The sequence below is a fragment of the Salvia splendens genome, chromosome 1 (assembly GCF_004379255.2).
Source record: "Salvia splendens isolate huo1 chromosome 1, SspV2, whole genome shotgun sequence".
In the NCBI taxonomy this organism is placed as follows: Eukaryota; Viridiplantae; Streptophyta; class Magnoliopsida; order Lamiales; family Lamiaceae; genus Salvia; species Salvia splendens.
In genome coordinates, this window is record NC_056032.1 from 45,589,704 (window position 1) to 45,603,280 (window position 13,577).

The window sequence follows — 13,577 nt, forward strand, 5'->3', positions numbered from 1 at the left end:
GATTGTTTGGACCGGTTCAAATTTCATAGTTTGAATTCGGATTTTTGAACAATTTGGACTGGATTTATTTTTCATAAAATTTTGGATTTCTAACATATTTACTTATTTAGGATTTATCGTAACCAAGCAAGTATATTACTATAATGTAATTTGTATCCTATCATACTTTCCACTTTTCATATTAACCAACAAAATCAAATGATGAATGTTTGTTAACCACTTAAAGGCCACACTTATGATTGCTTAATTAGTGTAATGTGTATGATTATCATTTTATATCTCTTTTTTTTTCTTTTATTTGCTCGAAGTGGACAAATGTACTAGATCACGTACATGAACCTGCGTGGGCCTAGATTATAAGATAGTAGTGTGGGTTATAAAAAAAGTTGTCGAAGATACATACTCATAGTATTTAATTTAATAGATAAAATAATAAATGTGCCAACCATAGTATACCAATACCAACCACCTATCATAAAAAGATTTTGCAATTTGGTTCCCTACGCATCAAATCCGTGCACACTCCCGTACATAATCGCGAGCCTCATAATTAAACACTTATTACTAGCATTGGTATCGAGAGACGGGGATGGGTGTCGGACCGCTCGGAGGGGTATGATCTCCGGTACCCTATGTTGCAGGGGGAGAGAGGTCGTGGGGTGTGAGAGAGGTGGGGCATCGGGTTTGGGTGCCCGCAACGAACTGCATGCCATTTAACAAAATATATAATTCAAAATTATAATACAAATGATACTATAATTTTTGGAGTATATACTTTTTAGAAATTTAATTATGTAATTTTTTGTATTTAATTTGTGATTTTAAATTCTAAAAAACTCTTAACTTTATAATATTTATGATTTATAATGGAATAATTTTGTTATTTATAGTGTCATTTAGTTTTATATAGTGGATGCTGATTAAAAATTGAAAAATTAAATTAAAATTGTTGAATTAGAATGCAATGCTTATTTATTTATTATGTAGTTTTCGTCAGTTAAATTTTTTTACTATTATTCTAGTTTCAAAATTAATTTTGTGCCTATTTTACTCTTAAAGTAATCCTAGTTGGCAACAAGAGACAATTGTGTGTGTGGCTACCGATTAAACTTAACATAGTATGTTCATATTCACCTTTAGCCTAAAAGGAAAATCCCGGAAAAAAATTGGTTAATTTTGTAATTTTAAAATGAGATAACTGGTCATTTTCTAAAGCTAATTAAGCTGGATTTATTAAAAATTGACCAAATTTGATGATTTTTCCGAGAATTCACCTAATATATAATCTATATGAGAACTGGAATTATTGACCCTAAAAATCATTCATATACTCAATTTATCAAACTGAAAATAATGCATTAACCTCGAAATTGTCACAAAACAATTGTATCATATCATAATATTTTTGGTTAAGGGTAATCATAAAAATCTAAATCAATGATTCAGTATTACCTTTACAATCTTCATCTAATTGACTGATCACCTAACTAATGAGAAACGAGAGGTTCACAAAAAATGTGTTTGAAATTATTTAGATGAAATTTTGTTTTTCCAACCTGTTAAATAATGAGGTGGTATATCATTTGATATAAACATATCTCGAGGTTTTGACAGTTGACAAGAAATAAATAATTATGGTGATTTGTAATTTTGTCTCCGAATATTTTATGGGTCCTGTCTACTTTAAAATATCTATATACCATAAATGAATTTTTTTTTGAAAATGGGAAAGACTTTAGTCGGTGCACACGGTTGGCAATGATTTTGTAATCACAATTTAAATTATTGTACTGAAATTTAGTACTTACTACATTTACTTAATGTATACTTTTATCTGATGAATTTAATTAATGCATAAACGAAATTTAGTGTTTGACATAACTTTTGTGGTACTATCAAATATCAAACCAAACAACATCATATTACAAGCAACGAAATAATACTGTATTATACTACTAGTATGTTAAACATTTTCATTTATTGTACTCATTTTCATCTTGTTACCCAATTCATTTTCTCTGGTTTACTTTATTCCAATGCATTATAGTTTAATATAAATTATCCGAGGTGCCTGTCAATACATTAGAGGACTAGCCAATAATATCGTTGGTGGATTCATTGGTCCTGAACAAAAATAATACTAATAAAAAACTTTTTATCTTTTTTTCCATTCGCTCATTTAGGTTGCAAACTATTTTTAGCTAAAAAATCCTGACATCGGAATAAAATGGTGCACCATTTATGTTCTACATCTGCTAGACTGCTACAAATAGCGGAGCGGATCACCTACTCCAACAATGGTGCACCATTTCTACCTCACACTCACAACAAAATAAAATGGACCCACCATCACTTATTAAAATTGCTCATGTTTATAAGATTATTTTATTTTGTTATGAGTGTGGAGTAGGAATGGTGCATCATTGTAGGAGTAGGTGATCCGCTCCGACATAATAGGCCTTCAACCACACCAACAATTACATTACAAGTATTTCAACATGTATAGTGATGTGAATCTAGATATTCAACATCATAAATCACCAAGACATCGTGCGTCATGGGTTGATTAGGGTCCGAGAATAAGGTGGAGACATGGCAAGGAGTCAAGCCGGATTCAGAGGTCTGATTCAAACTGGAATTTCACTGCGAATCTAAAATCCAAATCCACTCCTCAGACCATCATTGTCTTCATCGTCGAAAGAGCTTCGCGGGGGTATCTTGCATTCCTCAATCGGAACTCGGATGAGGAAGTTATGATCGTTTTAAGAAAGCCGCGCAATGTTGAACGAAACGCACGCGGGCGATTTTGCAAGGGGAAAACGCCTGACCGGGCGTTTAGACAGTTTTTTGTCGCGAATTCCATAGAGATCGCCCGACCGAGCGTTTTGCATGAGGAAAAACGCCCGACCGGGCTTTTTGCGCGACTTGCGGTTTTGGACTCTTTTTGTGTCTTTTATTTAGCATTTTTTTCTCTTGTATAAATACCCATGTCTAGGGTTTTTGTGGGCAGACTTTGAACATTATTGAAGAACAAAGACTCCATTGTGAGCACCCATCTTCATCATTGAAGATTTATCCAAAATCCCTTGTAGTTGCATTTAATCTATTGTCGGACTTAGATTATTTGTTAAGGTATGCTTGCTAGTTCTTGTGTTGCTAGTTGGTGGAGCAATTAGGTTTTTGTTTGTGAAAATAGCCATTGTGTTTTCTTTCTTGAGCTTGAATCTAAATCATAACACTTATCATTTTCTTCTTCATTCCATCTTTTTATTGTCATATTTCTTGTTTGGGTTATTGGATATTATTGCAAGAACAAATCCGGGCAACATATGTTTCTTGAATCCTTAAGATTCACATTATGTATATTATGGGCCCCCAATATTTTTAGAGCCCATGTTTTAGGCCCAAAACTGACGTTATATTATTCCATATCAACAAGCACATGATATTGCATAATATTATATGCACATCGTAATGCAATATCGAAATAAAAAGATAATTAAGTTGGGCTTCAAAATTTATTTCTGCTAAAATATAGACGGGAGGCCCAACACATACTTGATCGTGGAATATCTTATTGTCACTTAAAAAAGATTAAAATAACTTTATTGGTTTTCTATATTAGTTTTTTCGGACCAACCCTTTTTGACTAAACTAAGTCAACGAAAAATATTCATTTTTTAATTTTTAAATCATCAACAAAAATTAATCTCTATTTATTTATAATACATCCGGTTCCTTAAAAATAGAAATAATTTCCATTTTGGTCCGTCCCTTCAAAATGAAAACTTTCTAAAATTTTTGATTTTAGGAAGTGGACTCCACAATCCACTAATAATTTTTTTTTCTATCTCTCACTTTACTCATTTTTCTTGGCATCTCTTTTACTTTATCAATTCTTTTCTCGCACTTTACCAATTGTGTATTAAAACCCGTTTCGTTTCAAAAGTTTATGTTTTTCAAAGACGGAGGTAGTAATAAATTTCAAGTCTCTCTATATTTTTTTACGGACAAAGGTAGTAGCGTGCTTTCATAGAAAAATACTATGCTACGTGTTTTTTCTCGAGTGAAAATAATTAAAAGGGTTAATTTGATATACACATATATTGGTGTTTACACAAATATTTTTGGATGGGGAAGAAATAATAAAGAAAAAGCAAGATGTTGAATACCATAGAGTATTTGAGACATATAGACTTGCTAGAAATAAATGGGTGCAATAACAGAGAGCACAAAATACAAAATTGACATGTTGGATGGAGTCTACCACATAATAAGGCTTGAAATGATGATTAATTTAATGTGAAGAGAAAACTTTTGAAGAAATTATATGACGAAATGGCAATGACTAGACAACTAAAAGCAACTAGAATATATACATGCATCTATTGGCATTTTCTATATGGATTTTTGATTGAAGGAATAATATAATTGACAAGCATGAAACAAGTCGATGGATATGCATAGACTACCTATATTTCACTTTGAAATTCAAGACAAGAAACCTACCTAGATGTATGTCAAAACCGTGACATATATTTGTTTGAAAATGATTTGATTCTATATGAAATCTTGAACCTTGTAATTTCACTTAACTAGTGTTGAGATTACTGGAGAATAATCAATTATTTTCAATTATTTTATTGAGTGATAGAATGGTTTTCATCGAGGATAAAAATTATTGGATTTGTATTCTTTTTTAATAACAAAATACTCAAACCATGAACTAACGATCGAACTAACTATACCAGTACGTAGGACATTATATACCTTATAAACTGGTTTTTTAGACCAAAAAAAAAAATCAAAACCAACAAGAAACAAACAATCTCAACTAACACCAACAATAGAGACACCAAACCCGAACAGTACCAAAACCAAACAACGAAGGACCGGGGCGCTCATTTGGTGATTGATGATGGAAGCTAACAGTGGTTAATATATGGTGTAACAGTTGATGATGGAGGGCCATGGAATATCACATGTCATGTTATGAATCAAATCATTTATTACCACAAAAATGGATATCATGAAATAGTGTTAACAACAATACAATTGCATAAACAGTTTTTCCGAGTACAATAATGTTGTATAATTAGTGCAGTAATGGGGAACTTACTCATTGTGCCCTCCAATTACAAATTACAAATTACAAAATGAGATTTCATACACAAATTCAAGAAGTCAACTGGTATATAATATATATGGTTCAATTTTTTGTTGATTTATGTATTAAGGGTTCAAATTGCTAATTTTTGGATCAATAGGTGCAATGATAGATCCGAAATTTTGATGAACGGTGATTAAGATTTTTTTTAAAATAAATGAAATAATTATACTACTATAATCACATAACATTTAATGGTTGCTTTCTCATACGATTGTGTAGAAAATTCTTGACTAACTTCACTATTGAAAAAAATCATTTTATTAAGGTAGTAACAACCAATAAGATCAGTTCGATGCATACAGCCTACAAATGAAAACGATTAAAGTACTAATTAAATACTCAAACTCTCAAGCACTAATATACCATTCACCCTAATATTATTTGGTTCTTTTTAGTTATTTACTACTTCGTATATTACAAAATAATACTTCCTTTCGTCATTATTACTTTATTCCATCTCTTACTTTACTTTCTCCGTTTAATATATATGGATAATTTGCTTAATATACAAGAAGTCAACAACTAACAAAAATTCCCCAATTATTTAACCATTTAATTATCACATTATTCTTCCTTGTTCATGATCACTAAGAAGGGCCAAATGAGACCATAACATTATTATAAAGTAATGGGCCACATAAAATTATTAATATGTTAGATCTACACTTAATATTAAAACTCTAACTAAATCACCCTTTTATTATTATTAATGATAAAATCATCATCATCATCATATTTTTAATTAATTAATTAATTCACAGAATCATATAGGAAAGCCTCATATCTGGACTTACTATATGAATTTATAGGATGATACAATTTTTTTTATTAATACAAAAGGCTCGAGCCGGTAATAGTCGAGCAAAGTTCGAGACAAGCGGTCAAAAACAATGATATACATATAAAAAAAATATATGAAAACATTTTTTTTGAAGGGACATAAAAGAGTCAATATCATCAATAGATATATAGTGGAAATGTAGTCTTTATACAGGGCTGCATTGACTTAGACTCAATAATTTTGAAATTTTTTTTTGTGACGCATTGCGCATAAAGAAAGATGATGAGAATGACAAAACACGTTCCAATTCTAATTTCTCATAATAATATGGCTTAATTTAATGTTGTAATATCAACATGTGTTCAAGTATTAAGAAGGTCAAGATTGACTCAATTCATTTATAGTGGAGTCAAGCTTGATATTTATTTGTTTTTGAGATTCACATTTTTGTTCGAGCCTCAATAGTTCAAGTATTATTACTGCAATAATCGAATAAGGAGTGTTATACAAATTATAGAGTCATGGTATAATTTTAAGATATTAGTCATTTTTTAAATAAATTGATAACTTTATTCTAAAGACTATATACAATACAATTCATTAATTTTCTTAACTTTGAGGTAATTGAATACAAACTTAAAATATTAATTTCTAATAAGGAGTACCAACTTAAGTATACTTAGTTATAATAAGTTTAAAATTTTAAAACAACTCGTTTTGCAATATATATCACACTTAGCATTAATGTGTATAATCAAATCAAGTGGCTATCTTTAACGCATGTTTTAGTGATGTTTCCAACACTTGGAAAGAGTCATTATCTTTGTGGGATTTATTCTGTTATGTATAATTACGTTTCCATTTGAGTTGGTTAATAAATTATAGATTATGTTTCTCAATGGCAAGTCAATTTATTCAACTTGGTAAATCATTATTTCTCAACTTGAAGTCGATCTTAAAAAAAAAAAAAAAACTTGAAGTCGATCTTTTTAAAATATTTTATTTAATTGAATGTCCAATAATTATAAAATTAATTATTATCATTTTTGTATATCGTTTTCTCCCAACAAAATAAATTATGTCCTATTTTTGATAGACTAAGTATTTTCTATTAAATAAGTAGCTAAAACAAAAAAATATGCAGTTAAGGAAATATAAACAATTAACTTGGATAAGACAAAACTAGTTGAAAGCATACAAGTGAATCACGTCGACATGGAAGAGATCTTCTATCTTGATTGATCTCAATTTATTTTTTAATTGATTATACAATTTTCACCTTTATTGTAATTAAGATATCTAGTGTGCTTTGAGGCTGTGATAGAAAACGCACAATTAGATCTAAATCGAGAAAAAATAATTGTTATATTCGTGGCGGCTTAATTATGAGATCAAAGTTTAATTGTTACATTATTGAATATAAAACTCAATGCTTGAGAAAAGGGAGCAAATAGGCTCAATTAACAATAATATTATAGACCATTTAGTGGATTTACATTTGTAAGCACATGGAAATAAGATTGCCTTTTTATTATCAAAGGTCTGAATAGCAATCTGCACTTTCTTTTATTAATCAAAATGATCGAGCCAACAGAAGCGAACTATGGAAGCGAGCTATGGAGTACAAGAAAAAATAAATTATTAATAGATGTAATTAGATATCGTCCAAATTAAATCCAAAATGACATGGAGAATGTCCAAAACATTGTCGTCTTAATCTGAGGCGGCATGCCGAAATGTTTAACTAGATCAAAACGATATCATTTTGACAAAAAATACATTAAAACTTCAAATTACATAAGAAAATTAACTTAATTAATCATCAAAACGACATTATTTTTATATGTTAACTTACAATTATAAGACTAATTTTGTCATGTAATTTCTATGTTAATTTAAAATATCATTACACACGCCACATAAGATTAAACTTTGTCATACTTGATTGTGAACAAATGACTACACTTTAAAAATTGATGTATTTTTCACTAATTCCAGAATAAGTGTTAAAAACTTGAATTAAGAGCATCCACAATGGTGTGGACATCCCAACAGACTAGCACTAGAACATTCCAAAAACTTCTCATGCCACGTCACTAGGACATCCCACTGCACTGCCACATCACTAGGACATCCCACTGCACAATAGTGGACAAGCACTAGGACTAGCCGACGCCCTAGCCAAATAAAATAAATTGAAAAATACGATTGATTCATTTTAATTGTTGGTGTTTATCAAATATTCAAAAAAATGCAATGAGTTGTAAATATTGAGTATAAAAAAATGGGACGTCCTACCTCTTATCCGCGCAATAGCGGACAAGAGGTAAGATGTCGGGTAGGACGAGCCGCTAGTCCATCGCGAAGTCCGTTGCGACATCCGCAATAGCCTTTTCTTTTTTGGACAAAATCCCCTTGTGATGGTGGATTCGTGTCTCATGTTGAACGGTAATACAGTTAATATGGGTCCATTATTTTCATAACGAATTTATTAATCATCACAATGATTTCTCTATGTTATAATAATTTTTACAATATGCTGTTGAGAAAAATATGTATATAATTTTGGTCTGTTTCTTAATTTATTACTTTAATAAAAATATGATAAATAGCAAGAAAGAGATAGAAAAAAGTGATAAAAAAATGAAACACGTCACACTCTTAAAAATTCATTTTTATAGACTATCTAAAATGGAAAAAACTGCTATTAATTGTGCATCAGCGAATAAATTACTCAACTCTATAGTAATCATGCGGCGCTGAAAATAATGATGAAACTGTTGATTTTATACGCAATTATTCATCTAAAAAATACCCTATAATTGACGCATGATAAGAATATTTAAAGATAAATTAGTTAATGATACTCAATAACTAGGTATTAACTAGGAACTTTTCAACTTGGGTAGGTTTTATCCAGACAGCAAAGTTATATTACCGACACGTGTATGGTAATAATTACTACTGCCAATTAAACAAGTCCATAACCATAAATTGTTTAACTAAATTCAACCTTAAAATACACATTTAATCTGAGCTAAACTCATAGAGTATATTTTAAAAAATACATATAATCAATTTCATTATTTTTAAAATTTTAAGGGCTTGAGTTTTAAATCTTATCACAAAGGAATCTTGTTTAAATATAGACAGTCATTTTGTTTGTTGCCTTTAATTAAGAAGAAAAAATTGGAATTGGCTTGATTAGATTTTCGATAAGTGATTTCATTTTCAACTCCAATTTTAGTTAATTACTTGACCAGATAGAGAAGACTAATATATTTAGAAATTTTTATATAAATGCTATTATCGACACCATTAAAATGTGTGTGTATTTATTTAGGAAAAGTATATATACAAATAGGCAAAAATTTAACTCATCAGGTGTAATTTTTTTTATGATACTAAATGCTTAAGCCAAAAAAATAATGACATAGCAAGTGGTACATGATATCAAAAATAATAATAAAATAAAAGATTTATTTAAAATCGGTATGTAAATAAGAAAAAATAGGCAAATAAACAGTTCAGGTGATGCAAGATCCGTTGCATGAGGTCAGAAAGTAGTTAATCTCCACTTCGATTAATTTGCTAAATTCCACTAAAAAGTCAAAATTTAATTATTATTGATAATTAAGTATGAATTATTCCACTAATTTTTCTTCTTTTTTTCCACTTTCGGCAGCGTTTCGTTCTTCGCCCGTGATTGCTCACAAGAAGAAAACATGTTTTTGTTCCATTCTTGTTCATCATATGTAATAAAATCAAGATAGGAAAATACTAGAATAATAGTGTATAAAAGGGCATGAACAAGCCATACTCACTCAAAACAAATTCATTTATACTATTCATAGGTATGTTTGTCTGTCTTTGTTACTTCCTCCGTCCCTTATAATTTATCATTATTTGATCCGACACAAGTTTTAAGCAATATAATAGAAATTGAGTTTAAAAAGTTAATCACATGCGAGTCTTACTTTTATATATTAGTTTTATAATAAAATGTGAGTGAATTGAAAAAGTTAGTGGCATGTGGGTCCACTATAAAAAATGGTAAAAGTAAAACGTATAAATTTTTAGAGATTGATGAAAATAAAAATAAGTGATAAATTTTCAGGGATAGAGAGAGTATTAGATTGGTAAGTGTGTTTGGGATGACTTCATTATTCTATTTTTTGGTATTCTTTGTGCATGGTGTTTCTCATTGTTTCGGGTTGGCGGTGGTTTATATATACTCCCTCCGTTTGTTAAATTTTATCACAGTTTGACTGGACACGAGTTTTAAGAAATGTAATAGAAAGTGAGTTGAAAAAGTTAATGAAATGTAGGTCCTACTTTTAAATATTAGTTTTATAATAAAATGTGAGGGAGAATTAGTTAGTGGAGTATAAGGTCCACTATAAAAATAAGTAAAAAGTGAAATGTGATAAATTTTGTATTAGGATGGATGAAAATAAAAATTTGTGATAAATTTTCAGGAACAACAGACGGAGTAATTGTTTTGGTCCTCCTTGTCTATTTGCCTAGTGTGCTTGTGCTGCTTTTTGCCTATTTTTGTTGACCTTTTAGTTGTCAATTTATGGATTTGAGCATTTTTATTTATTAAAGAATGTACAAATAGGGTAGTGATCTATGGCAAACACCTCTTAACCAAATAACTAGAGAACAAATAATAGCCACAAGATCAAGAAAATCAAGGGCTAGTATTAATACATGTAATTTTCGAATTTAAGGAGAAATTAGTTCCATCAATCACAAATTTACTCCACAATTACAAGACGGGGGTATAATTGTCATCTTTATCAATATGTCCAAAAACAGAGATAAGTTGAGAGATGGTTACCTCTATCACAGCTTTAATGGTGTAATCCTCCACCTTCACCTCACTCTCCCTCTGAAACTGCAGCAACACATCAACGAAATCCTCAGCACTCCCATCCCCACCCCCTTCCCCCTTCTCCCTATGCTCCTCAATCACTCTCTGAAGAAATTCATCAAACATCTTCGCTACATTCGCAACCCTCGCATCCAATCCGTTAATCCGATTAATCCAGCCCAGCCACGGCACGTAATCTCCGACGCTGAACGTCCCCAGCAATTCAATCAGCGCGTCGATGATTTCCCCAAATTACGTCATTGAAGAAGAAGAAGAAATTTTTAAGAGCTATGAAGCAGTGAAGTAAAAGAAATTACGGCAGTGAAGAAGAAGAAATTTTTAAGAACTTCATATTTATGTGTTGTTCTTTGTGTTTTGTAAACAAGAGTGAAGTAAAATAAGAATAAGAGTGATGTAATTTGTAAACAAGAGTGAAGTAAAATCAGAATAAGAGTGATGTGTTTTGTAAACAAGAGTGAAGTAAAATCAGAATAAGAGTGATGTGTTTTGTAAACAAGAGTGAAGTAAAATCACAATAAGAGTGACGTGTTTTGTAAACAAGAGTGAAGTAAATTAACAATAAGAGTGATGTGTTTTGTAAACAAGAGTGAAGTAAAAGAGTGATTTGTTTTGTAAACAAGAGTGAAGTAAAATCGGAATAAGAGTGATGTGTTTTGTAAACAAGAGTGAAGTAAAATCAGAATAAGAGTGATGTGTTTTGTAAACAAGAGTGAAGTGTTTTCTGAACAAGAGTGAAGTGTTTTGTGAACAAGAGTGAAGTAAAATCAGAATAAGAGTGATGTGTTTTGTGAACAAGAGTGAAGTAAAATCAGAATAAGAGTGATGTGTTTTGTGAACAAGAGTGAAGTAAAATCAGAATAAGAGTGATGTGTTTTGTGAACAAGAGTGAAGTGTTTTGTGAACAAGAGTGAAGTAAAATCAGAATAAGAGTGATGTGTTTTGTGAACAAGAGTGAAGTAAAATCAGAATAAGAGTGATGTGTTTTGTGAACAAGAGTGAAGTGTTTTCTGAACAAGAGTGAAGTGTTCTGTGAACAAGAGTGAAGTAAAATCAGAATAAGAGTGATGTGTTTTGTGAACAAGAGTGAAGTAAAATCATGCTAAGAGTGACGTGTTTTGTAAACAAGAGTGGAGTAAAATCATGCTAAGAGTGGTGTGTTTTGTAAACAAGAGTGAAGTAAAATCAGAATAAGAGTGATGTGTTTTGAAAATCACAATGTATGATTTATGATGCAAACATTAGCATATACAGTAAAACCCAACTGTAATATATCCCTCATTTACTCGATCGTGTTATGAAAATTTATTAATTATCAAGGATCATTACAATATATTTCTTGTATTTAAGTTCCCCACCTCAGATACAAATATAAACTGCAAGGGGACTTGCTCCACAGTCAAACCCAAATTTTACAGAAAAAATTGAAGAATAAAGAGTACAGGAACTGCCAAGCATTCAACTATTAAATTCACCCTATCCTCTGCAACCAAACACACCTAATTTCATCACAGATCATGGAATCGCGATTTGGATGAAGTGATCAGATTTGGAAGGAAATTTGGAAGGAGATTTGATCGCAGATTTGGAATGAGAAAGAAGAAAACTGCGTAATTGATCGCAGGTTTAAATCTCAAATGTAATTTCCAAAAATACCCTTCTCCTATTTTATATTATTAAACTAAATAATATTTGTTCCATTAAGATGTGTGGCTGAGATTTGTTCTCTAATTATACACTTAAGATTAGTTATATCTTGATCACTACCCTGTACAAATATCCATAAATCACATTTCAACCTCAACGCATGAAACATTTTACTCACACTATCCATAGATTTCACACTCTTCGAAGTAAATATCGAAATAAGGTCTTTAGTTTGATAAACATGAAATACTTAACAATTGATTCAATAATATGATACTACTCCTACAAGATACGATAACTTTTGCTAGAATATCACGATAATTGAATTGTAAGATGATAAGATGAAGAAATTTACAGATAATAATTAGACAAAAGCTTATCCACTTTCCACAGTAAAAGGAAATAAATCGCCCCTATAAAATCTCAAAGAGCCATAGGCTCTTGGTAACTTGAATCGTCTAAATTTAACACCACTATCTTTAAAAGTTGCAACTATTTACTGTTTACAAAATCCGTGAAATCCGACCTGTAATAACATTAATTCTCTTCAATATTTTCTTCTATTATACTATAAATTTATTTTCCTATTTTTTCTGTAGCAGTTGACATTAGTGGAACAAAAAGTGAATTATTGTTGTGGCCATCTTTGTCATATGACGTCATAGTCTATCAAATTTGAACTCCCCACAAAAATGTGCAACATGAGTGAGTTACCAAACCCCCACCCCTCGTTCATCTATTTTTCATACTATTTATGGATAAATAAAATTTACAATTCCAATATTTGTTATCGACAACAAAAATATCATAGTATCGTTCGAATATTTGTTAACAACAAAAAATATTTGAATATTGTTACAGTTTTATTGAATGTCCCAGAAGCGACAATATCAAAGTGTAAATATAATCGCAAATAAATACCAAACGTTTCTCAGTATTCTCGTGTCCCAACAATAATACTCTAGATAGGGATGTCAATGTAACCCGAACCCGTGGGCCGGCCCGAATAACCCGATAAAAATACAGGGTTAGGGTTGTAATTTTGCAGCCCAAATTTAAAATCGGGCCATTCGGGCTGACCCGTT